Source organism: Lissotriton vulgaris, chromosome 1_1, assembly GCF_964263255.1.
Source record: "Lissotriton vulgaris chromosome 1_1, aLisVul1.2, whole genome shotgun sequence".
In the NCBI taxonomy this organism is placed as follows: Eukaryota; Metazoa; Chordata; class Amphibia; order Caudata; family Salamandridae; genus Lissotriton; species Lissotriton vulgaris.
In genome coordinates this window covers 1546696790-1546722611 of record NC_141685.1, presented here as the reverse complement: position 1 = coordinate 1546722611, position 25822 = coordinate 1546696790, and the positions used below count along the sequence as shown (strand labels likewise).

The 25822-nt window shown below is 44.7% G+C and overlaps 1 protein-coding gene across 2 annotated transcripts in view; it reads right to left on the bottom strand.

Annotated features, from left to right (window-relative positions):
* Positions 1-25822, bottom strand: part of TMTC3 (transmembrane O-mannosyltransferase targeting cadherins 3) — a 570313-nt gene that overhangs the window by 34385 nt on the left and 510106 nt on the right. The gene's annotated exons all lie outside the window — the stretch shown is intronic.

Here is a 25822-nt window from a genome sequence, read left to right as displayed (position 1 = left end):
TGCTGAGCCGGCTAAAAAGTCTAGGAGTGACCCACTGAGCTCTCTCCTGGCTACAATCATTCCTCAAAGACCGGGTCTTTCAGGTCTTCGAAGGTAATGCCTCCTCCGACTGTTGGCCGCTCAGTTGTGGGGTTCCTCAGGGCTCCTCCCTGAGCCCCACACTTTTTGATACTTATATGGCACCCTTAGCGGAAGTAGTTCTACCCTTCGGCATACAAATCATAACATACGCTGATGACACCCAGTTGGTGGTATCCCTGAACCACCCAGAGGGCTCATCCTGCTCCCTCGGCAGCTGCATAGAGGCTGTAGCTGACTAGATGAAACTATCACCCCTGTCTTCACATCTATGGCCGACCTGTCTCAACCCAATGCCCCCTCCTAAACAGCAGATTAAGAGCCTCGGCATATGGCTTGACAGTTCTCTGTGCTTTGGCCATCAGGGCTCTAAGCTAGCGGCTGCCTGCTTTGGCCTACTTAGGATGCTTAGGAAAGTTCTCCCCCTGCTTTCCTTCAAGTCCAGACGGATCATGGTACAGGCCCTAATCTAATCACGCCTCGACTACGGGAACGCACTGTACCTGGGCACCCCAAATGCAACCCAACAAAGACTCCAGGTGTTACAGAACAGCGCAGCCCGCCTCCTGCTCCAAATTCCCGAGAGACAATCGGCTAAACCTGCCCTAAGAATGCTGGCTTCCCATTCGGGCCAGAATCCAGTTTAAATCCATGTGTCTTGCTCATAGAGCCATGTGGAAAACTGGTCCAGCCATTTCACACTCCCTTACCACGCCATCAACCCTCAAGGAACCTAGCTCAGCCTTTCTTGCCACCACCAGGAAAGTCCGCCGTGCCAGGTGGGGTGGCCGCTCTTTCTCCTTGAACGCCTCAAGTCTATGGAACTCTCTACCCCCACCCCCCCGCGCAGCGAACCAAATATACTTACCTTCCGCAAGCTCCTGAAAACCCACCTTTTCCGCACTGTGCCCTAATTTGTTTTGTCGTCCCCAAGCAGTCCACAAGCGCTACGAGGCCTTAGGGTAGAATGCGCTATACAAATATTATTTCATTCATTCAATCATTCCATTCATTCATTCATTCATACTACCTCCATCTCCTACTTGGGGGTTTAGCTGGCCCGACGGTGAAGGCGACTGCAGCCCTTAATTACCAAACCCTACTCCAGCAACTCAGGAGTGATCTGGCCCAATGGAAACACTATCGGCTATCCTGGCCATGTGGCAGAATTGAAGATCTTCCCATGAGTGTAGTGGCGTAGAGTGCAGTGGTGCAGAGTAGATAGAGTGGCATACAGTGGATTGGCGTAGAGTGCAGGGGCTTAGAATTTAGTGTTACAGAGTGCATTGGCATAGAGTGTATTGGTGTAGAGTGGAATTGTGCAGAGCAGATTGGTGTGGCCTAGAGTGCATGGGTGGAGAGTAGAGTGTAAGTGCGGGCGGCCAGCTACGCTCCGTCTGCGGAGTGTGCGTAGTGCCGCCTACTCCGCATTTTGCGGAGCTGGCGGAGCCAGGCGGCACTACGCACGCTCCGCAGACGGAGCGTAGCTGGCCGCCACCCGCCTCCCTCCCGCCCTCCCTAAATACTTTAAAATAAAGGAACACAATCATTTTAAAAGCACTTACCTTGCCGCCGCTGGCCGCCGCGTTCCCCGGGGCTCCTTATCTTCCGTATTTTTCAATAATGCGCATGCGCGGGCGGCCGCGCATGCGCATTTTCACGTGAAAATGCGCATGCGCGGCCGCCCGCGCATGCGCATTATTGAAAAATACGGAAGACGGAAGATAAGGAGCCCCGGGGAACGCGGCGGCAAGGTAAGTGCTTTTAAAATTATTGTGTTCCTTTATTTTAAAGTATTTAGGGAGGGCGGGAGGGAGGCGGGTGGCGGGGCTGGCGGCCAGTGGTTTTGCGGAGTGGGGCTACGCGGAGTGCGGAGGTGGGCGTAGTTTCTCGCCCACTTCGCGTAGCTCCGCGAAGCCCCACTCCGCAAACTCCGCCCAGGGTTAGTAGAGTGGCGAAGAGTGCACTGGCACAGAGCAGAGTGGTAAAGGGTAGAATAGAGATGTGTAGAGTGCAGTGGCATAGTATAGAGTGGTGTAAAGTGGAGTGGCACAGAGTAAAATGCAGTGGTGTGGGGTGGTTCAGAGTGGAGTGGCACAGAGTGGAGTTTTCATGGTGTGGTAGCACACTGATATTGCATTAAACATTTTCAATTGAAACAACCGTTATATTTGCACAGACATACAGTTTTAATAATAAAACTACACATGTGCACAGCTGAAAATGTGTGGAAATTGCCTCCCCTAGTATAATGATTTGTTTTGATCATATATTGAACTATTTGCTTCCAACACACTTCAGAAATAACACAAAATGTGCTTCATTTGTGTTCCTAATTCTGATCTATTCTGAAATACTTGCACAGCTCATTTAAATGCTGTGTGCTAAAAAAAAACTCTTTCCTACTGCCAGTATCCAGCAAGATTGTCACATAAATACTATCACTTTGAAGTCAAAGAAAGAAAAGTAAACAAGTGCCCTGGAAGACAGCGCCTGACATTTTAACTCAGTCTTTGAATGCACGGCAAATGTAACGAGATGAGAACAAAATTTACAGGCCTGTTAACAGAAAGGGAGCACTCGAAAGGATACTGTAAATAAGGTTTGGGCAAGGGAAGGTACGAACTCAAGTTTGACAGCCTAAAACGAATATAGAGCCATCAAATAGAAAGTAAGAAAACTTGAATTACAAACCACAAAGCCAATGGCAAGCAACAGGCAGAATTCGTTCCTAGGTCAACTTTCTGAATGTCCCCAAGATGTCTTTAGAAAATCAAACAGCTGCAATGTCTGGTAGGCTGCGATCTAAAAAAAAATATACAATGAAGCAACTTATTGACCTACTACAGTAAGAAAAATGGGAGTAGGGACCTTTTACTGAGCAGATTGCATCAGCAGTGTGAAAATGCTGCTTCAAAAAAGACTTTTGTGAAAAGGAGTCATAAAACAAAGCATGTGTTGTAGGTGGGGAATTTAAAAAGCATACAATGTAAAAATTGCACACTAGAACTATATTGGCTAACTGTAAAGAGGCAGTTTTTCCAAGTTTTTAAATGCAAGCGTTTTTAGGTCGACCCTAGAAGACATCACAAGCTGTCTGTTGAGAAAGACCAATGTGAACTTAGAGTGGGCTTAGAGCCCGCCCATCGACTACCACCATTTGGCTTTATTGTCAGTAATTAGCTTGCTTTATATTAGTTGTCTTGTGTGGGCTTGCCTTCCTCTTCTGTGTTCGTCCTTCCCCTGTAGCATAACTTTTATGTGTGTCCTTGTACCATTTACTTTTTTAGGAACTACATTTTTCATTTTGGTTAAGCACTCCATGAGAGTGCATGCGTTTTCCAGCTGTCTCGCTCATGTGATTCTCTTTTCCACCTTCCATTGTGCTCCGGTATTGCTTTCTCTCACCTGCGTGCTGCCACCTCTAACTGCATTTATTTTGCACAGCAGGCAGCAAATTTCTGCTGTAAGCCTATTTGTTTTTTATCTACCAATTCACCTCCTTCTCGGATAGGTAAATATTTTTTAAAAAATGGCACCCACATAATTTTGTAGGTGTGCATGCGTAACGTTGCACAGCATTTTGCCAATGCTGTACTCAGCTGCTAGAAGGCATTAGCAAATCCAATAGGTCCCAAAGGCAAGAACTACTGGCTTTGTCAATGCTTGTTTTGTACAAGTGATCAACATTTTTGCATTCATGGGAGGGAGGTAATCTCCTTTTGCCCGTAAGGGTATTCCAACTTCTTGAATGGGGATTGTCTAGGAAACAACATTATTTCCCTTTCAGGGCCAAGAGAGCCAGTTTTGCAAAGAATATAACCCTTGTTACAGCGGATGAAAGCGGATACTGAAACACGCGCGGGAATAAATGTCTTTTAAACGCACACGAACAGGAAATTTGCGAATGCCTAGTAGAAAGGCAATACCACCCATCACGACTCAGAAATCTTTACATCAAACCCTTTAAAAAGTGACAGGCCAGAGGAAAAAAAAAAACACTGTACATTCCTTTCAAAATGTATGTACATTAAAGTCATACAACCCTGAGGTAAAACTCATAAGTCACCTCACCAAAGGCACATACTTTGAAAGGACGACAAACCACATAAAAACGTTGGGCACACCAATCGCGCATAAACATATATTTCAATGTATATAGTACACTTGGAATTTAACTGCATGTCCTTAAATGAACTTGGTAATACCCCATAAAATCTGCAGAAGACTCGCACATGTAGTATCTATATCAAGTTATATTTTTCCCGCCACTTTAGAAGCACAAACTGAGCCGACTACACTCTGGAGATGTAGTAGAAAAGTATATCCAGTACCGTGAACATCGCTTTTGTTTGCCATTTATACAATTAACACCTAGAACAAAATGTTGTTGCTTTGCAGTTTCGTAATATTTATTTGTGCTAAGCTTGTACTGCCAAGAAACCTCTTTAAAGCTCGGACACTAAAGTGAGACAGCTCACTTATCTTATGTTGAGTTTTTATTTTACATTTAAACATGGTAACGGTGTGTTCAGGGGACAAGGTTGTCAGGAGTATTGGGTGCATGCAAGGGTCGAGTCACGGTGAGTATGGCTGAAAGGGGTCTGCTGAGTGGATCCAAAGCCCAATTAGTACATGCAGGATCTCATTTCGGCAGTGTAGGGCGCAGTTAGGGTCTGTTATTCCAACTTGGGGGTCTCTCAAAGGCTGCTGAAGACAACAGTGTTGCCAACAGACCCAGATGGGAAGGTAGGAGCAAGGGGCTGTTTGAAAGGGCCATTGAGAAAGGGACTGCATGATTGACCAGCGAGGAAGCAGGGAGAATTGGGAGTTTCATGATGGGTTCCGGTTGGGTGCTTGTGGGTTTAAGAGTGGCAAGGTGGCGAGGGAGGAGCAGCATATGCTGCTTAATGAGCAAACGGACAGGTAAGAGTGTAGTGGCCGCATGATGGTCCTACCAGGCACTCATAGTAGTACGAACGGCTGGGCAGAGGAGGGATGATTAATGATGGCCGATAGGGGGATGGAAGAAGAGTGCGAGTTGCATGGCATTCCAGACAGGTGGTGCTAGGAGTATGGGCGGTCCACTGGGGGAAAAGAAAGAGCAATGCATACTGTATGATGGGGCAACAGGGAAGGGAGTGGGTGCGTGGGCTGCATAATGCATCCCACCAGGCACTTCAATCAATCAAATCAACTTTATTCGGTCTTCGTTATGAAAGCCATAAAAGTACAGAAATACACAATAAATATATTAAAAAACGTTAAGTTCATACTATGTTTAAAATTAAAAACAGAACGTTTACTAAAGTTCATTTTAAGACAAGCTGCTCTTTGTTGTTTTACAAGTTCGTGCGATGCCTAAGACATAATTTTAGATACTGTGCCACGGATTTTGACATTAAGTTGTTTTCCAGGAATTGCAACGCCAAGTAGGGAGGGCGGCACCTTCGAATCTTCATCACTTTTAAAATTGGTAATATCCACCTCCTACGAAGTGGCGTATAAAATTTGCAAAAGAAAAGAACGTGAATTGTGGACTGAGGGGAAATAAAGTCACAGGGACACACTGAAATGTTGTGTGTCCAAACGTTCCGAGTAGGAAATAAAACCATAAAGTGAAAAAGGTTAAACCTGAAACGAGTGAGAAGAAGTTTTTCAAATTGTCAGGGGCGTAACACAAGCCCACGCAACCCCCGCGTTGCGGGGGGGCCACGCGCTCCAGGGGGCCCCGCCGGGGCCCCTCACTGTAATACTTTGATGTATCATGAATCATGATGATTTTAAAATTATGGACGGTCCCGGCCGGGGCCCAGTGTGGCTGGCAGCAGGAATGGTGCGGCAGGGCCCCCGGCCGGGACCCGTGAGGCTGGCAGCAGCTGCAGGAATGGTGCGGGGCCTCGGCTGGGGCCCATGAGGCTGGCAGTGTGGCAGCAGGAATGGTGCGGGGCCCGGGCCCGGCCGGCCCAGGGGCCGTGAGTGACGAGCCGGCTCTGATTCTGGTGCGGCCCCGGCCGGGGCCCATGAGGCTCGCAGTGTTGCAGCAGTAATGGTGCGGGCCCGGGCCCAGCCTGTGAGTGACGGCTCTGATTCTGGTGCGGGGCCCCGGCCGGGGCCCATGTGGCTGGCAGCGGGAATGGTGCAGGGCCCCGGCCGGGGCCCATGAGGCTGGCAGTATGGCATCAGGAATGGTGCTGGGCCCTGCCGGCCCAGGGGCCGTGAGTGACGGGCCTGCTCCGATTCTGGTGCGGGCCCCGGCCGGGGCCCGTTTGACTGGCAGCGGTTGAGCGGCTCTCATCTGCCTCTGACTCGATTGAGCACTGCTGAGAGGAATGGTGTGGTGCCCCGGCCGGGGCCCGTGAGTGAGGCTGCTGGCAGCGCAGCTGCACTGCAGCAGGAATGGTGCGGGGCCCCGGCCGGGGCCCGTGAGTGAGACACTGAGACTGCAGCACAGGAATCATGGTGGTGCGGGGCCCCGGCTGGGGCCCGCCGCCCGTGAGGCTGGCAGCGCAGCGCGGAGGCGCTGAGCGGCTGGCAGCCTATTGAAGTTGAGGTTGAGCCTGAGGAATGGTGCGGGGTCCCGGCCGGGGCCCCCTGAAATTGATAAAAATGGGAGGCCGGCCCCGGCCGGGTGACACAGTGTGAGTGACTACTACTAGTAGTCTTCAACTTTCACTTTCCTTTCCGCCCCGGCCTTCCAGGATGCGTATGCGCGCCGCGTGGGCAGGGGGGCTGGCTGGTGACCAATGCCCTCATTACATTTGTCAGGGGCATGCGCATTGCGCTCATCACGACACACTCAATGAGCGCCTTACAGTAAGGTGTGGCCAGGGGGCGCGCAGCAGAGAAGAGAAGACAAAGCCACCACGCTCAGGTCAGGACTCATTACCGGCGGGGCCTTTATTTGCAAATTGCAATCATTTAAATTGCCCGGCCGGGCCCGGCCCCTACGCCCTACCTTGCTTGCCTTGAGGCTTGCGCTGCACCCCCCCCCCCCCCCCCCCCTCTGCTCCCCCCAGCTGGCCTGCCTGACTGCCTTCTGCCCCTGGCTCCAGCTCGCCTTGCGACGCCAGGCCCAGCAGGCCCCCAGCCCAGGTCAGGTGAGTGCGTTCTCAGGCACTTCAAATGTTTCTTATGTAATGTTCTTCTATTTCTTATGTGAGGTGCTGGGACACCACTGCTTATGTCTGCACCATATAACACCGCCTAAATTATGAAACTGGTCTGAGGAAAGCGTGAAAAGGTGCTTTTATGCCGGAGTGTATGGGAAGAGCGCTGAGACAGCTATATATTAAAATCAGAAATTTAGCCTGGACGTCCTATGGCTTGTTGATGAAATGCGGAGGAATTCGGGGAAGTTGAAGTTGAGTAGTGGAAGGTAAAATGGAGGGGTCACAGAAAGCCCCTGAGGGAAAAGAAGGACACAGCAAACGCAAAAATGTCCTTGAAAGCGATACTGAACATTAGATTTGGTTTTATCCGTTATTCAACCAATTTCCATGTTTATTTAACATATGTAGTCAATTCTTTTCACAGACACTCTGGCTTTTATATTACCTTTGCAAGTCTCAATGTTCCAAGCAGGCACTGGTGTCCAAGGTTGGACCAATTTCCCTTGGAAATTGTTCGAGGACCCTCAGTTTAGCAATGTATGGAATTGCCAGTGGTCGTTAAAAGTTAATAAACAGCGCCCAGCACGGAGGGACACCTTATTCCCAAGCCGAGAGCACTGCGCAGCCCTGTTTACGGCCGCGCGTGCCTGACACATAAAGAAGGGTGAGCACAGGCTCTGGGAAGACGAATATTTGTCGGGCTGTAAAGGCGTGAAAATCATGGGAATGTGATGTGCTGTTAGTGCTCGCTGTGCCTGTGGGGGTGGGGGGCTCTGTCCACGGCCGGTTAAACAAGGGGCGAGGGCTCTGTGTACTGAATATGGCATTTCACAAAAGGAAACTTTTAATTTCAGACCTGCCCGACAAAGTAACGTGGATTGTACACCTTACAATGGAGGCTGCTCAACAACTAGGATTCCCTCCCTATCTCCTTTATTTCTTCATAATGTGCTTTATTTTTCTCGTTTTATTTCCTCTTTCCTTATTTGCATTCGATGCTATTCCAGATCATCCTTTTTTTTCAATCCTCTTTATTTTTCGTTCGCGTTTTTATTTCGAAATTTGAAATATTTTCCTATGCGTGTTTATATTTAGCGCTGTTTTGATCATCTTTCTACTGACCATTTTTTTTCGTTCTTTCTTCTACTTCCTTGTTTGCTTTATCTTTTTAACTTTTAGATTAAACAAAACTCAAATTGTGAGCAATTGTCTTTTTATTAACGCTGTACTCATTGTAACCCTTATTGGAAACACTCTACAATTTTATTCGCAATCTTTACAAGCTTCAAATTCCCATTGAGGGTAGAGGTCTCAAACGTAATTAAGATGTAACGCTCATGGATCAGCTTTGTTCCTATTGTGAAGCGCTCGCCTTCGGGTAAAGTCCACGCGCATAAATAAATAAATAAAGTGATGAGTCATCATCCAGTGTGAGACGGTGACCCTGGCTGCCCTGTTGTAGAACGTTAGTGTCAGTAAGCAAGCCTAGACGCAGAAACGGCTATGACGTGAGTAAAACTGTGTGTGGGGTACTGCTAGTACTGCAGCTAGGAATAGACTGTCTGGGAGTCGGACTCAAGAACATGAGGCTATCACCATTCCTGTTGTCTTGTACCAATAAGAGTGTTTACTGACAAGATGTCTGCTCTGCTTGTACCCTACTGTGGCTGTGGGCGACCATCTCTCGCTGGGAGGGTGTTAAGGACAAGGAGAGTTACTGTGAGGACTCGCCTTCAGACAGTGCGAGGCCTTCAGCCCTTCCTGGTTTGGGGCTTTTGCGGCAGAGAGAGTGAACTCTGAGGCCTTCCTCTGTAGGATGAAAATCCTAGACGACGGGTCAGCAGCAGTCGGATTAATACTACGTCTGATTCTGTAGACCTTGATAACAGATTCCAATTCTGACTCCGCCTTTTATCTTTTCACTGTGGGCAAAATTGGTACCCTTTTGAAATGGGTAATAACAGCCATTACTCAACAGCTAGGAGAGACAGACTGTTCCCTTTATAGTGTTTAAGCAAAAAGCCAGACCATGGCAGATTAGGTGAAATTGGGCAGAAGAAACCCACAGATCCTGTGTTTACCGGGGCGGAGTCATCACCTGCCTTCAAGCCACTCTGTTCAGCGTAGCCCTTCAGGTGTCACAGTGTAGCTGTCCCATCTCTGAGCTCCGTGATAGCAAATGTGATCCATTATTTATATTGTTCATCATGGCACCTGTATAGCGCCCAATGAATGAGAGATTTCCTGAAGCTGCACCTTGCTTCTTGTTCAATGATTAGCACTACCAATCAGCTGAAACACTACAGAGCAACCACTCACTTTGCCAAGTAGATCCACTACATAAATAGAATAGCCTCTCCTATCTGCTCCCAAACAGTGATCTGTTGGCCAAGAATTTCATAAAATACTTAAAGAAATTCAGCAATAAATCTCTGAGCTATTGCCTCACCAATGCAACCCTAATGATTAACTCCCTTGCCATCCTTCGGCTGACTCACAGAACCTCCAACACATGTCCAGCCTCCATTCCGTGTAACTTTGCATAAAGACATCACAAAATACATCTACAGGATCGCCATTAGATACTAGTCTTCCAGGTTTACTCAAAGACCCAATGGCACTCCCATGCAATCCAGGGATTTTCTGTTCGCTCTACATCAACTCCTTAATTTTAATTAAGTCTATACATCACTTTCTTCAGGTGTGAATTAATTTGTTTATTTAAACGTCAGAAAACAAATGAACTTAATGTAACATTTTCCACTGATTAAAGTTTTCATTCTAAGTTAATTGAATAGTGCTGTGGCATTTATTCTATTTAGTTCTACATTTGAATTAAATACATGAAATGGAGTTACATTAATATTTAACATAAAACCATTTGAGTGAAATCATTTTGAAAACAGTTCCCTATTATTCGCCAAAGTGAAATCTCTGCTCCGACTGCCGAATCTCCCCCAGAATTTCTCTTGATTCTTTGTTCTTCAGCCATAGGCAGTTCCTGAAACAATAGGATCACTCCTTGGCATTGTTTTGATTGCTGCCTCAGTTAAATAACCTTCTTTTGACAGTATTGTTGCAAATGGCATAGCGTGTATGTTGAGAGTGTTTCCAACTTTCTCACTAGAACTTACAGAAAGACAATATAGAGGCATTTCATTTAAATGTTGGAGGTTTCAAATCAAAATATGCTAGATTTCTGGGTGGTAGAGCAAAGTAGTAAATGGGGGGCCCCCTCCATGTGCTTTGCAGGGGGGCCCCCTCAAGTTTCGTTACGCCACTGCAAATTGTGTCAGGTCGTACTGGAGATATGGTTGAATGGAAGGAACCAGTTGTATCATTAAGCAGTGTTGAACAGAAGTCTTTCCTATTTCGTTCTGCATCCGTAGTTGGGTTAAGTGAGACAGACATAGTGTTTTTAGTTCTTTTTTCGTTATGTCTGTTACTGACTGCGGTTCGTTGAAAAATCTCAAAAGGCCAATATCTGACAAAAAGGATTTTACATAGCACAACCATTTTATCTTTTTCATACACTCTAGTTTCATACAGTCCTCAATTATTGCTTTTGTAAGCTGGCACTCGTCCGTTGCCCAAATTCTGCGCCATAGCATTATAGGCTGGATCTTGATGATATCGGAAATATGATCCACTCCGAGTTCCAGGTGGCAACCGAAAGTAGTTGTGCTCTTTGGGACGGCCGGTAGGAATTTTAAAAAAGAGTTTTCAACTTTCTGGATTTGTTCAACGTTTGCTGTTCCCCACACTCCTGCACCAAAGGTAGCTGTACTGATGCATTTTGCATTATAGATCTTTATCATCTCAGTTGGAGGTCTTTTTCCCCAGACGAAGAGAGATAGCTTTTAGAGCGCCGACTGTTCTTATGAGCGACATCTTACGGGAGGTGGTTGCTTCTTTCCAATTAAACGCCTCGTCAATGGTGATGCCGAGGTATGGGTACGTTTTAGTTCTTTCAAGGGGCAGATTGTCCACATAGATTGTCTTCATTTTTTTCCCCTTGGTACCAGCATGCATCACATAAGTTTTCTTGATGTTGACTTTTAAATTTAGACTTGTCATGAAAGTGCAGTAGTTGTTTAGGGCCCGTTGAAGCTGGACCGGGGTTCGTGCAAGGATCACCGCATCGTCAGCATATAACAATGCTGGGGTCGGTCGCCGGCCCGCTTCTGGAAGATCTTTTACGCCCTGTAACATCGCTGCTTCAAGTCCGTTAGTGTAGAGCGTGAATAAGAAGGGGGCCAGCACGCACCCTTGCCTGACCCCCTTCTGTATTGGAAAGCTATTTGTTAGTTGGCCTTCCGTCCCGTATCGTACCTTTCCTGTGGCGCCGGAATATAATTCACTTAGGAAATCTACTATTGGTAAGTCAACCCCCATTTGCAGCATTATCGACCAGAGTTTTGAATGTTCCACGCAGTCAAATGCTGCAGTGAGATCGACGTAGACCATATGCAGGCTGGATTTTTTCGCTGTTACATATTTTCCGGCCAGTAATGTTAAATTTAGCACTTGGTCCAAGGTACTCAAGCCGGCCCTGAACCCGTATTGAAGGTCTGACAGTATCTCATGTTCTTTTGACCACTCCTGAAGTCGATCAAGCAGTATCCTCCCTGCCATCTTTCCAACCGAATCCAGGAGGGAGATGGGGCGATAGCAGGAAGGACTATCTCTATTGCCTTTCTTAAAAATGGGCACCAAGATCGATGTTGACCAAGAGTTGGGGAGGTTAATTTCCTTGGCTGCATTTAGTACTTTGGTTAAAAGGGGGTACCAGAGATCTGGTAAAAATTTGTAAAGGTCCATAGGGACAGAGTCTGGTCCTGGCGCTTTGCCATTTTTTGCAGACTTTATAGCTTTCGCTGTTTCATTGATAGTGAATTGTATTTGTATTGGAAATTTCACCGGTGGGAGAGGGGGCTGAGGAGTTGTATCTCTGGGTTTGTCCTCTCCAAAGACCCCTGAGAAATGGTGCACCCAGTCCTCCGCGTTTATAGCGAAGTCTAAGGAGGGACCTTCGTTGTTTTCAGCTAAGTATGGGCTCTTAACTATTTTCCAAAAGGCTGCACTGTCTTTTGAAATGCTGCTGTTTAGAAGTTGAGTCCAGAGGTTACTTTGTATCTCTTTTTTCCTTTGTTTGAGTGCGTGCGTATATGATTTCCTTACTTGGATTATCTCCTCTCTGTTTCTTTCTTTTTTTGCTAATGCTTTCTTTAGATCCGAGTAAGCTTTTGTACAGTGCGTATTAAACCATCCTTTTCTTATTATTTTATTTTGTTTGCTGGGTTTAGTTAGTTCATTAGTTATCGTTTTCACTATTGCGTTGTAGCCAGTCAAAATTTCTGTGGCCGTTGCAGAGGGGTTTAAACAGTTATCAATGTCAGTCCTGCATTTTTTAATTATACTTGCGCTGGTAGTTTCTTGATCTAGATTACTCCATTTTAGAGTAAAGCCATTTAATCTGTTCAATGTGAGTGTTTCTTGATGCAGGATACCCAGATGGTCCTTACCAGTCAAAATTTCTGTGGCCGTTGCAGAGGGGTTTAAACAGTTATCAATGTCAGTCCTGCATTTTTTAATTATACTTGCGCTGGTAGTTTCTTGACCTAGATTACTCCATTTTAGAGTAAAGCCATTTAATCTGTTCAATGTGAGTGTTTCTTGATGCAGGATACCCAGATGGTCCTTAACTTTGTTTTTTTGATGATAGGGTTCTAGATACGTTAACCTAAGTGGGTAATGATCGCTGAGTGCGTTGTTGTTCACTTCGAAGTGCTTTATGCGTGCAGCTTTATTGGTTGAAACTAAGATGTAGTCTATCAACGTTTCAACGCCTCTTCCATGAAAGGTTGGTTTAAATTGGGTCGTCGGCGTCATTATCATATTCGCAAACCCTATGTCTAACTCGAATATGATGGCCTGCAAGTTGTGGCCTTCCTCCGTATGAGAGAAATGAATTAAAGGGTTTTCTTGTTCGTCTGTGATCCCACAAGTAGAGGCGTTGCTTTTATTGCATATATGAAGGTTGAAGTCTCCGCCCCAGATTATTGAGTGTGTGACTTTAGCATACTTGCTTTTTAAGTCGTTTGTCACTTCGCAAATTTCGCTTAGAGTTTTGGTTAGCTCCGTCAGGCTCATGTTGTTGTAAAAGTTTGTTATTGTGCAAACTTCTTGATTGGTTATTTTAATATTGATAATCTGATAAATATGGTGGAGCAATATAGGCGTTATTTCCTGACAACACCAGAGGTTGGAGATATATGTAATTAGGCCTCCTTTACTTCTCCCTGAGTTGGATTTTATTGCGTGGGAGAAGAATGTTTTGTATCCCACCAGATGAATTGGATCATTCAGCCATGTCTCCTGAAGACAGATTAGGGCATTTGTGTGAACCAGGTCTAGAAAGTTTTTTTCGAGATGTTTAGATGCTAGGCCCGCCACGTTCCAAAATAACATATTCCTTTCAAGTTCTATACTGGTGTCAGGAGGTGACGGTGACTGGGCGACACATTCTGCGTCTGCTACTATGTTGGAGGGATCCGTGATCGAAATTGCGGCGCATATTTGTTTATTAGAGGAGGTATGTAGCAATGTCGGGGAACTGATAAAAGACTTGGAACAGTGAAGATACTTGGGCTGGTTACCTGCATTTTGAGTTATAGTTTTTGGTATGTGATCATCTGTTCTAGTTTTTAGTGTACTTTGGGCTTTGTCAAACGTCTTACTCTTTAGGTGGTTAGCTGGAAAAGTTGAGTGTGCCCTGATTTTGGGCAGAGGGCTTGAGGTGTAAGACTGTGATGATGGTCAGTCGACCATGTCTAGGCAACTGTAGTGATTAAATGTTGGAATTCCGGTCCAGGGTTCTTTATACGGATGTGAATGAACTCTCCTGCCGTAATTGTTCCAGTCACCTCGATCTCTGTGTTCGTAACCCCAATCCCCCTGGAAGCGGTACCTCTGATTGTTTCCTTGACCCCAGTCACCCTGATTCCAGTTTCTTGGTCCGTGGTCAGATTGATTCCAGAGGGGGTTGTTACAGGTAAGGCTTTTGCAGGGGTAGGGTTTACAGATGGTTGGATTTGTGGGCCAGAAGTAGTTTTAACATTATCTGGAATGGTCTTGGTTTTCGATGGAAGAATTTGATTGGTTGTTTCTTTTGTTGAGTATCCTTTTTCTCCTGTATTTACGGTTGTAGTACTTGTGGTAACCGTTTTGTTCACTAGTTGTTTCAATTTATTTGTGGGGTTAGTATTTCCGGAGATGGCGCTAGGGCCTGGTAAAACTGGAATGTCTTTGTTTCTTGCGTTAGAAGTTGTTTTGGAGATGGCGATTAATGTGGCTACTTGCTTTTCTATAGTTTGTAAACTTTTTTGTATAGGTTGTAACTGATATTTTACTATTTCCAAGATTTCTTTTAGCAAGGATGATTGTACATTAGAGTTATTTGTGTTTCTTTTTGAGTGGGGAACCAATGTTTCTTGTCGGTTCTGTTTAGGGATAGGTTTGATGGTTTGGTTTTCGACTATAAGAACATCGGAAATGATGTTACTATTAGATTCGGTAGTAAGGATGTTCTGTTGGTTTTGATTTTGGTCACTGGGAAATAGATCAGAATCAGAATTTGTAACAGCGATATGTATTAGCCTTTTTGGGCGTTGTTCTTTATGACTCGGTTGTTTGGGAATTGCTCCTTCCCTGATTCCTCTTAGTTCAGGCTGCGTTAATTCTGACTGTGTTGAATGGTTTAATGTTGGCTGATTTAATGTTAGCTGTGGACTTGCGAAAATATCGGGGGTCTGCTCAAGACCCTGGGTCAGTTGTGAGTCAGACAGTTGTGAAGATACTGATAAGTCGACTGTGTTTGGTATTGCGTGTATATCGACGTTTGTTTCCGAGGTCGTCTTGTTTTGAGGTAAAGGGTTTGGGGTTTTAGCCTGTGCCAGCATTCCCATAGATGAGCGTCTTGCTTGGTCTAGCTCATATGAGACACGGCGATCAATCAACAGTACAGTTTGGTCAATGGTTTGGTTCACTTTATTGAGAAATTGGTCGATAGGACCTACTGTGCTCGCCATGTTTTTTAGGGTTTTGCTTCTGGAGCCTCTTGTAGTCATTATAACTTTTACAACCAGATGAAAAAGAGTGAATAAACTTAGCCTAAATGTGGGATCATAGGTGATTATATGATCGGAATTAGATTTACTTGCAAGCCCTTCCGCAGGATTTTACAGTGACGTGGTTGTTAGAGGGGGGGGCCCAGCCCAGACTCCTCCGGTCTGTGACGGGCTTGGACGGGCCCACCCTTGGCCCAGGCTTCGCCCAGCGTCCCGCTCGCGTCCCGCGAGGGGGGATCAGTAACGCCCTTTATGCGCCTCCTGGCGCGTGTTGCTGGGGGTGTGGCTGGAGACCTCGAGGGCTGCCGGGAGTTGTAGGCAGCCCCTCGCCTCACTCCGCTCAGCGGCCCCGCTGTTAGATGACAGGTTGCAGCAGGACGGCGGGAGGGTGGCGGTAGGAGGTCTCAACAGCCCGAGGGTGAGTTGGTGGGTCCTTCCTCTTCTCAGCGCAATGTAGGTTAAAGCAGAGTGTGGGTCAGTTTCAAAGAGAACAGCGTGTCACCACTCGCTGTATCAGTAACGCCCTTTATGCGCCTCCTGGCGCGTGTTGCTGGGGGTGTGGCTGGAGACCTCGAGGGCTGCCGGGAGTTGTAGGCAGCCCCTCGCCTCACTCCGCTCAGCGGCCCCGCTGTTAGATGACAGGTACCAGCAGGACGGCGGGAGGGTGGCGGTAGGAGGTCTCAACAGCCCGAGGGTGAGTTGGTGGGTCCTTCCTCTTCTCAGCGCAATGCAGGTTAAAGCAGAGTGTGGGCCAGTTTCAAAGAGAACAGCGTGTCACCACACGCTGTATCAGTAACGCCCTTTATGCGCCTCCTGGCGCGTGTTGCTGGGGGTGTGGCTGGAGACCTGGAGGGCTGCCGGGAGTTGTAGGCAGCCCCTCGCCTCACTCCGCTCAGCGGCCCCGCTGTTAGATGACAGGTACCAGCAGGACGGCGGGAGGGTGGCGGTAGGAGGTCTCAACAGCCCGAGGGTGAGTTGGTGGGTCCTTCCTCTTCTCAGCGCAATGCAGGTTAAAGCAGAGTGTGGGTCAGTTTCAAAGAGAACAGCAGCCCAGTGGGCAAATGAGGAGCAACAGTGCCATGTAATAGGTTGGCAGGGGAAGGAGGAGGAGTAGATGGGACTGCAGGGCAAGTCCTGCCAAGTTCTCGTACATGTAAGAGGTGTACAAGCAGCAAAATCCAGAATACGTAATGCTACAAAAATTGTTTTTTAAAATAAATTCATAACAAGCATCAGCAAAGCCAACAAGTTTCGCCTATGCAAGATCTATTGCTTTTGCCAATGTTTTTAGACATGTTGCACAGCAGCCCAAGCTTCTGTGCAACAAAAGTGCGGCTGAAAAATCAATGCATTGTGGGACCGCGGCTGAAGAAATTGACCCAGTGACTGTTTGCCGCATCGACCTCAAGAGCGGCCGGATTTCCACGAATCGGACCTGTGCGCCAAGTTTTTCCGACGCATCACCCGCAGACCAGAACTGTCTTGGATTTCGACGCATAACTTCCCCCGACAGTCCGGATTTAACGCAACACTTCTCCGGCGTGCCTTCCCGTAGACACGAACCGACGCATTGCTGTGTTTTCCCTCTCCTCTGCAGCCGTTTTGCCTTGTGGATTTTGATGCATCGGAGGTACTTTTTGTAAAATCTGCATCCGTAGAGCTCAATGGACAGAATTGTCTGAAACCTTATAAAAGTCATATTTTGAATTGTAGATGTTGGATTTTTGTTGTTTTGGTCTTGTTTGGTTCAGATAAAAATACTTCACTAAACTGGTGCGGTATCCCTTTGTAGTGTTTTCACTGTGTTACTGTGTTTGTAATGTACAAATACTTCACACATTGTCTCTGAGATAGGCCTGACTGCTCCTACCAAGCTACCAAGAGAGTAAGCCGGGGTTATCTGGGTGAATAACTTCCTTATCCTGACCAGGAGGAAGTTATTACTTGGACAGGGTGTATACCACTGCCAACTAGAGACCCCATTTCTAACAGTTGGCTTGTCTTGTCCAGGGATCTTTTACTTTTTTCTGTAACTGAATTACAATACTTTGGGAATGCAGCCATTCAAGCCTGGAGACCAGGATCTAAGCCATATATGAATAGGCATTTAGGAGTGAAGGAGTAAGGGTTATTAAGGTTTCTTGTGTTCCTCTTGCATTCATATCCCACTGTGAGCCCATCATCTGCTTTGTGCATGGATTTTGACAGTGGAGACTGGGCTTGTGTGTGTGGGAAAGAGGATGTTGTAGGAGTATCCCTTTGGGTTTGTACGGGAGGCCTAGCTCACCTGTGAGACATCTCACATCTGAACAGATTACCACCATATGATAGAAGAACTTAACGGATTGCATCGTCTTTGTTAGGCCTAGCTTTTTTTCTACAACCTCAAGAAGGAACTAAATTGTGTCAAAGTGTTAATGAGAAAGAACACCCTAAAAAAATTGCATTTCTACTTTATCGGAGTTTGATATTTGTTAATGAACAATGATGTGCTGCCCCCCTCTCATTTTGTAGAGAGCGTCTGAGCAATAAAGAGTGGTAAAGAAGTCAGAGACTTGTTTGTATGTAAATCTTAGTATGCGTTACCAGATGGGGGCAGTTGTTAAATATTTTCTGCTAAGTCATACGCTAGATGTAGGCACTCTTGGCAACTCCCACCAATAAAATGTATCCTATATATCAGTTGCAAATGAAGGCCTTGCATTAATTGCTTCTTTCTAGCACAGTCACAACAATTACCTCATACGTAAACATATACAAAATAACATCTTCTATACCATCAGTGCATAGTTATACGTGACCAAACATTTGTCCAATCAGAAGGATGTTTCAGCAACATAGCAGGGTTGTTGTCATGATTTTCTCAAATTAAGTCAAAGAACTCTACTTTGTGGCCCCGAATGCGGCAAGCACATAGTGGTAATATAATATTCTATCATGATGGAAAACACCAAGCCAGACAGCTAATAAGTAACTAATTTCAGCATTCAAAGTAACAATCCCAAACCATCTAAAAAGTGAGACTTTCCTTCCAAATTATATTAATTTTATTATTCAAAATCCTTGAGGCAAACTGATGAGAATGAATCACATTTAAGGTTCCTTGGCGGACATACTCCCCTGTATGCCAACATTTAGACTGGCGGAAGCTCACTCTTGTAATGACTACTGTATTGAATACCTAAAACAGATAATTGTCTGAGTTAAATCACTAACCCTAGTTCTAGCCAAGAAACTTTGCTTGGAAGCAAACAAAAATTCAATACTATACAAGAGCATACAGATTGCTGCAGTCCGTCCCACGCATTCCTTTTACTCCATCCTGTTACTTTAGCCAAAAGGGCTTCTTGAATCCACAGCACAGGATAAGTTATGCGACTGGATGAGTATGACACCAGTGGGGCTCTATAAAGTGCTGAACAGATTGCTTGTCAAAATCCCCGCCTCCAGGACTAACTTTTGTCACCGTGAAAATGAATGCAAAATGCTTAAAACATCTAAATATTTAAACACGAATTAACTTAAAGTGGCCTCAGAAGAAAAGCCATTTTCCTCACTAAGGAAGGGACAGAACAGACAAAATAAGCATTGTGAAGCATCTGGTTCTGAGAATAGCAATTTTTTCTAGTTGTTGGAGCGAACTGAATTCTGCATGGCACAAGTCCAATTTTATTATATAAAGCTCATATCATTATGTAAGTCACTAATAAATAAGCATCCGCTTCCCCCAAGGAGGAAGAGAAAAACACGGAAATCTAATCAAAGACCAACTCTAAAGGAACCAGACATTCTCATCTTACAGTATAACTGTAATGAATGAATTCGCAGAGGGAAGTGAGTATTATTGCGTTTAGTGAACTATAAAGACACGCACATATCTATACACACAAACACATTTGTTAATTTTCTGTACAGTTTTCTTCAGAACATTTCTAGTAAATAGACAGGTATTTTTCAGATGAAACAGCAATCAAGTCAAACTGTTTGATTAAAAGAATCTATGGCTAAAACTAAACACAATACAAATAAAATCGTAATAAATGTGCGTGCTAACTTATCCATTTCTTTTTGCACAGTACCAGTTTTCTAGCCTTCGGGCAACCAAAGAGAAAATAAAACTGTCATGCTAGTCAAGTTTTTATGGTTGAATGGGGTCCCATTTCAACGTTTCCCATGATAGCCTTATTCACATTGCTAGGAGTTGTTTCGAGGCTGCTGGCCTTGTTCGGTGTTTAATGAACTCGCGGGTAAGAAAAAAGTAACATGTTACTCAGACACGTTACTCCACCCCAGTGACCTGCACATGTACTCCCACAAAATCACCGAGAACCACTTAAACAGCTGATAAAGTGAACTGGGGTACTGTTACTCATACCATTAATCATGCAACCCTATATGACAGGTCGAAGTACCTGTTCATAGACCAGGTCATACAAGAGTCTTTGCTACAACTCCAGTCAATTAATGGTGCACTGGATTTGGTAATGAATAGCTACTTGTCCTGCTGCTAATGCTTATAATAGACCAGTAACAATCCCGATAGAAACTAAACAGAGTTCTAACTTTAAATTGGCTATAAAGTGACCCATCCAGAGGGTACATGCCCCCGGGCTGATTCCATGGCCTAAAGTCTCACTCCTATTCTAGTGTCTGTTAATGGGCTCAAGGGCAAAGTTAAATGGTGGGTGAAGCAATTTGCCAGGACACACACCTCAGCCATCTTCAAGCTACTGGAGTACCCCCTCCTGGATAGTAACTTTCATTTGCTGGGGAAACATGGGTACTTACGAGTGATGCATTTAGGTTAACAGCACGAGAGGTATTGCTGGATTCTTTCCTATGTGTTTCCCCTCAACCTCTTTGATCCCAGAGAAGGCAAACACTTTTAAATCTACTAATAGATGCTCATTGTGAATGGCAGGACTAGGGGACTTTAATGTATGGATAGACGGGAACATTGATGAGATTGGAGGAGATCTGGTGGTGGGCAGAGGAAATCCATAGGGTGCCTTGTTTAGTCCAGTGGGGTGAGAGAAGCTGGAGACATTTTAACACAGTCAAGCAGGCATATATAATCTTTTCAGCCGTACACAATTCATTCTTAATTAGAGTGCATTTGAAGCCCATACCTTGATGCCAATAAAGGAACTAGCTCCAGGATCTCTGCTCAGGACCTACCCAACCTTTTAAACCAGGATGCTTCCAGATGAGGGAGTGGTTGAATAGTTCGAAGATGGAGCAAAATAATAGATCCATAGTATTTCCGAGTATGTGCTCAGTGGGAAGGGCAATGCCTTACCTTTGAAAGGTAACACAGGTACTGTACACCATTGAGACCCAAACTTTGATTTAGTAAATAAATACTTCCAGACCTGTGCCGAGGCAATCCTGCATGACTTGATCACAAGTCAACTCAGGATGAAACATAGGACCATTGACAGGTAAGAACGGAACAATAGCATTCACGGGCCATATTAAAAAAAAACAGGGGTAGAACATGAATAATGATTCACTCTTTAGGCACTACAAACAAGGCTTCCAGATGTAGCTGAAACCAGGAATTCATATGATAATTTGGTTGTCAAGGATTCTCAGACTGCAGCCACGTTTGCAGACTATTTGCAGGAGCTTTACAACATAGTCAGAATGAGCAAAGGCAGTCACCTCTTATGAATAAAGTCAGTTGAATTGATCACAAAAATGCTAAATGATGATTTATATGTGGTGAACTGACAGCAGCAATGCTGGACGTGAAACCAAAGTAAATTCTCAGTCTGAATGGCTTCAAGAAACGCTACAAAGAGGTGGAGATGCATGTAAGGGAAATACATATAAAATCTACTGAGGATGATATTGACAGCCCTGAGAGAAGCCTGTATCCGGGTAATATCTAAAACTGAGAGACCAATGGATCCTTGATCTCTTAATCCCCCTAATATTCTCTCCAATTAAGGAGACAAAAATAATCAGTAAATGTCTAGACAACAGTCTATTCATTGGGGATATGCTAAGTTGGTCAACCAGACAGCATTAGGTGTATCCCTAAAGCTATGGTATTGATGCTTAGAGATATTTACAGTTAGTGCTTTTGTCCCACATTTTACAATAAATGTTGGCCTTTTATTCTGAAATATTTTAAAATACTCAATCCATAAATTGTATAAGGGTTAACAGGGTGTTTTCAAGACAATTTCTAATTCACTTTTTAGTTGAATTAATTAGTTAAAATGCCCTGGTGAAGGATTTCAATGGTCACCATACAAGAAGATCAGACCTAACTTTATGCGGACACTATACTTCTAAATATGGGAAACCCACAAAGAACAGGGTCCATATTGATTTAAATACTGAATGTACACAGTACCTGTTCTGGGACTAGCAGTACATTAGACCAAATTGGAGATCTACCTGGTCCATGAGGAGAGAAGTTGGTTTTCTGGCAGATGAGTCCATACCAAAACTTGGGGCTTGGAAACAGTCTTAGAATTCATGTAACCAGACAAGAAACTGATTGCTAGCAGCTCATGCTAACCACAACATTTTCCATATGGGCTGGGTTGTCTCATTTAAGTAGAGTGTCCTTGCAAATTGTGCATTTCAAAACTTCACATGCAGGTTCTTATTAGATTTTTTTTCCCTTTGGCTGGGAGTGATCTGCATATAGCCTTGTGCTATGTGGAGGTCTGCTATTAATAAAATCTGCCAGTTAACTTAGAACAGGGTTCTCTAGATGTGAAGGTCCTTTATTCCTTGTATTTGGCACCACATTTGACTGCAGAGAATGAATGGCACTTCAGGCTAAGAGATAACCCGCCCACTACACTGGAAGTGGAAGATGTTAGTGGGCTCAACATGCTACTCATTATGCTTGGAGGTCTAATCCCAAAATAAAGTATTCGAATTGCACTTGGAGTGCTCCATAGCTAGAAAAAGGCACTGCAGATTGTTAATGAAACCCCTCTCTTTGTGGAGAATTGACTGAAAAGTGACTTTACTCCAGGGATCTGTTGTTGAAAGTTAAGTAAGGCCATTAAAATAGGTAATACTGCACAACTTGATCAGCAAGAGCATTTGTAAATCTCAAAAAGGATTATAATCGGCACCTTTGTGAATTCTATGTGTACCTGCAGGAATGCCAAACAATAGACCCATATAAGGTAGGCATTGTATTGCTGATGGGTCATACCCTTCTGAATGCTAAACTTGCAGTTAACAAACTAAATTTAAAAAACAAAAACCTCATGGGTATTCAAATCCCTAGTGACAAATGCAATTAACCAGTTCTTAATCTCAGGGAAATTGTAGGAACACTTACAGGAGATTACCAACGATGAGTGATGTGAACAAAAAACAGCACCTAGGAAGTCACAACCCTTGCCAGGCTTAAACGGATTTAATTAAACTTCCTTAACCATGTCTAATATCCAAGGGTGACATTGGTAGGACGAAGCATAGTAATTCCTCAAACTAGAGTCACTTTACAGAAAAATGTAATGTTTTTCATTTTGTTTGGAGTTGTTGTATGATCCAGAGGATCTGGACCAAATTAGAAGTGCCAATAGTTGGGGAGTGGTAGCATAGCATGGAGAGATGAGCCTGTGCCCATTCTGCAAGAGGTCCCCACAATAAACAAAAACACTGGAGCACCTGGGAGGGTGGGCAGCAGAAGCATATCGTAAACATATGTGTTCTGGTCGAATAATAAAGTAAATGGGGTTTCTGTGGCAAATGGTGAGTGTTTTGAACGTTTTTCTGGTGCCCCTGGATGGCTTTATTACGATGCAATATGCTACTTTGTCAAAACTGCCTCTCTGCTTCCATTTTCAGAGGGATTATTTTTTTGTTGACTGATGTTTAACTATATTTTTGACTGGAGGGTTTCCTATTGACTACATAATCGATGGGACGGTCTAATTTACTCCTCGTTTAAGAAAGGGGCCAAGGAGATCTTTACAGATATTGTCTCATCTCCCTCCTAAATGTCGTGACCAAATAAAACATCAAACTACTCCTGCTGGAATTTGAAATCTGGGCCTCTCTACCATCTCTGAACCCAAGGTATCAAACCTGTTTTCAACCTGGGTATAGGACAGACAATTTAGGGGCAAAGTTAATCCTAGTTCAGTGCTCCATCAATCATAAGGCAGCCCTCTAGGATGCATGTTTAGTGGATTTTAGGGCTGCATTTGATGGTGTACACAGAGGACTGCTTTTATCAAAACTGGCAACTTGGGAATTCACAGTTCGCTCTGCAAGCCATTCATGTTTTACCGGAATACACGAATCAGAATCAAAGTTAGCAATAACCAGATGTTATCAACAAATATTTTCATAAATAGATGCCTCAATCAGGGATGAGTCCTAGCACCATTATAATTTATTATGTATGTGGCAGTTATGAGAACATCCCTATGTGAGGCAAGAGGACTGGGAGGACAAGTACATTTATGCATGCAGCATGCAGACGTCACAGTGCTCCATGACAAAACAGGCTTTGGCCTTTTGAAATTACTTGCAAATTTGGACACCTACTGCTAGACAAATTGCATGGCTCTTAGTGCTAGAAAGAAAATCATATTTTTTGGTTAACAGTTAAAGAGACAATGAGTTTGACAGAATGCAGTTAATGTTTTTAAGAGGTCCAACTGTATAGATAAAGTCTGGTTTGAGGCGAGTAGATGCCATTAAAGATATCTAGAGCTAAGTCAAACTCTATTATAATCTTTGGCGTGTTTCGTTATCAGGAACATCTGAAGCCTGTCTGAGCTTCCTATCTTTCATGTGTTTAAATCCAAGATACTTCCAATAATTTGCTACAGCATGGAGGTCATCATTTTACAGAATTAAGGCTGGACGTAGTGCAAAGCAAGATATACTCTACATTATTACACCTGCCCGAATTTAGTTCTCAAATGCAAATACGTCTCAAGTTCAACGTAGTGAGGCAGTCCAACGCAGCAGGTGCCACATTGGTGAAAATTTGGTACAGGCTCAAACTAGTGATTATATATGTAGTGTCAAGTATTTGATCTGTGCATGGGTCAATAACAGGAATAAAGCAATGACTAATTCCAGAAAAATCATTAACCTCACTGAAGGCTAGAGTAAAACTCTATTACTTGTGCGGTGCCCCAGGACTCCATACTGTACCATCATCTTTAACCTCTACATAGAACTCATTAGTTTGCGTTATACAAATACTACAAAAATACATACATAAACCAGAATTCTAAGGTGTGCTTTAATCAAATAAAGAAAAAAGTCAACAGACAGGTCTTAGTGCTACCAAGAGGATAAACTTAAATTTCTTTATGAGTCTTATACATATGGTCAAATACATAGAGTTTTTTTTTTTTAAAGAAACATTCCACGTAAAAAGAATCTTGATTTATCTGCGTAACATTTGTGTAGATGGACATAAAAATGTTTACTCCATCATGAAACAAAGAAGGCAATCTTGCATGTATAGTGTGTGGATACAAAATGGAATTATTGACCCACGTTATTTGCATATGCGCACATTGCTAAATCTATACAGCATATGGTTGCACCCATTAAGCATTAGGCATTAGCGGTGTGCGATCCATTGCGGTTGATTCTACAAATGGGCTCCCTTGAGCCTTTAAGCTGACGAGCTTCTGGATGACGCACCTGCGTGCCGGTTAAGCATCGAGGCCTGTGATGGTTGCTTGGCGGCCTTCTCTTCCACCCCAACTACGTTCTCTACTGATGAGGGAAGATATCCCGAAACCCAGGCCATGTCCCGGGTCTAGAGATCTTCAAAACAACAAGTACTTACTTGCACCTACTTAGGTGAACCACTTACGAACTATATGTACCAGAATCCTCAGGGGCGATCCGGAGGAGGGGCTAACGGTGTGCGATCCATTGCAAATGATTCTACAAATGGGCTCCCTTGAGCATTTAAGCTGACGAGCTTCTGGATGACGCACCTGCGTGCCGGTTAGGCATCGAGGCCTGTGATGGTTGCTTGGCGGCCTTCTCTTCCACCCCAACTACGTTCTCTACTGATGAGGGAAGATATCCCGAAACCCGGGCCATGTCCCGGGTCTAGAGATCTTCAGAACAACAGGTACTTACTTGCACCTACTTAGGTGAACCACTTACAAACTATATGTACCAGAATCCTCAGGGGCGATCCGGAGGAGGGGCTACCGGTGTGCGATCCATTGCGGATGATTCTACAAATGGGCTCCCTTGAGCCTTTAAGCTGATGAGCTTCTGGATGACGCACCTGCGTGCCGGTTAGGCATCGAGGCCTGTGATGGTTGCTTGGCGGCCTTTTCTTCCACCCCAACTATGTTCTCTACTGATGAGGGAAGATATCCCGAAACCCGGGCCATGTCCCGGGTCTAGAGATCTTCAGAACAACAGGTACTTACTTGCACCTACTTAGGTGAACCACTTACAAACTATATGTACCAGAATCCTCAGGGGCGATCCGGAGGAGGGGCTACCGGTGTGCGATCCATTGCAGATGAT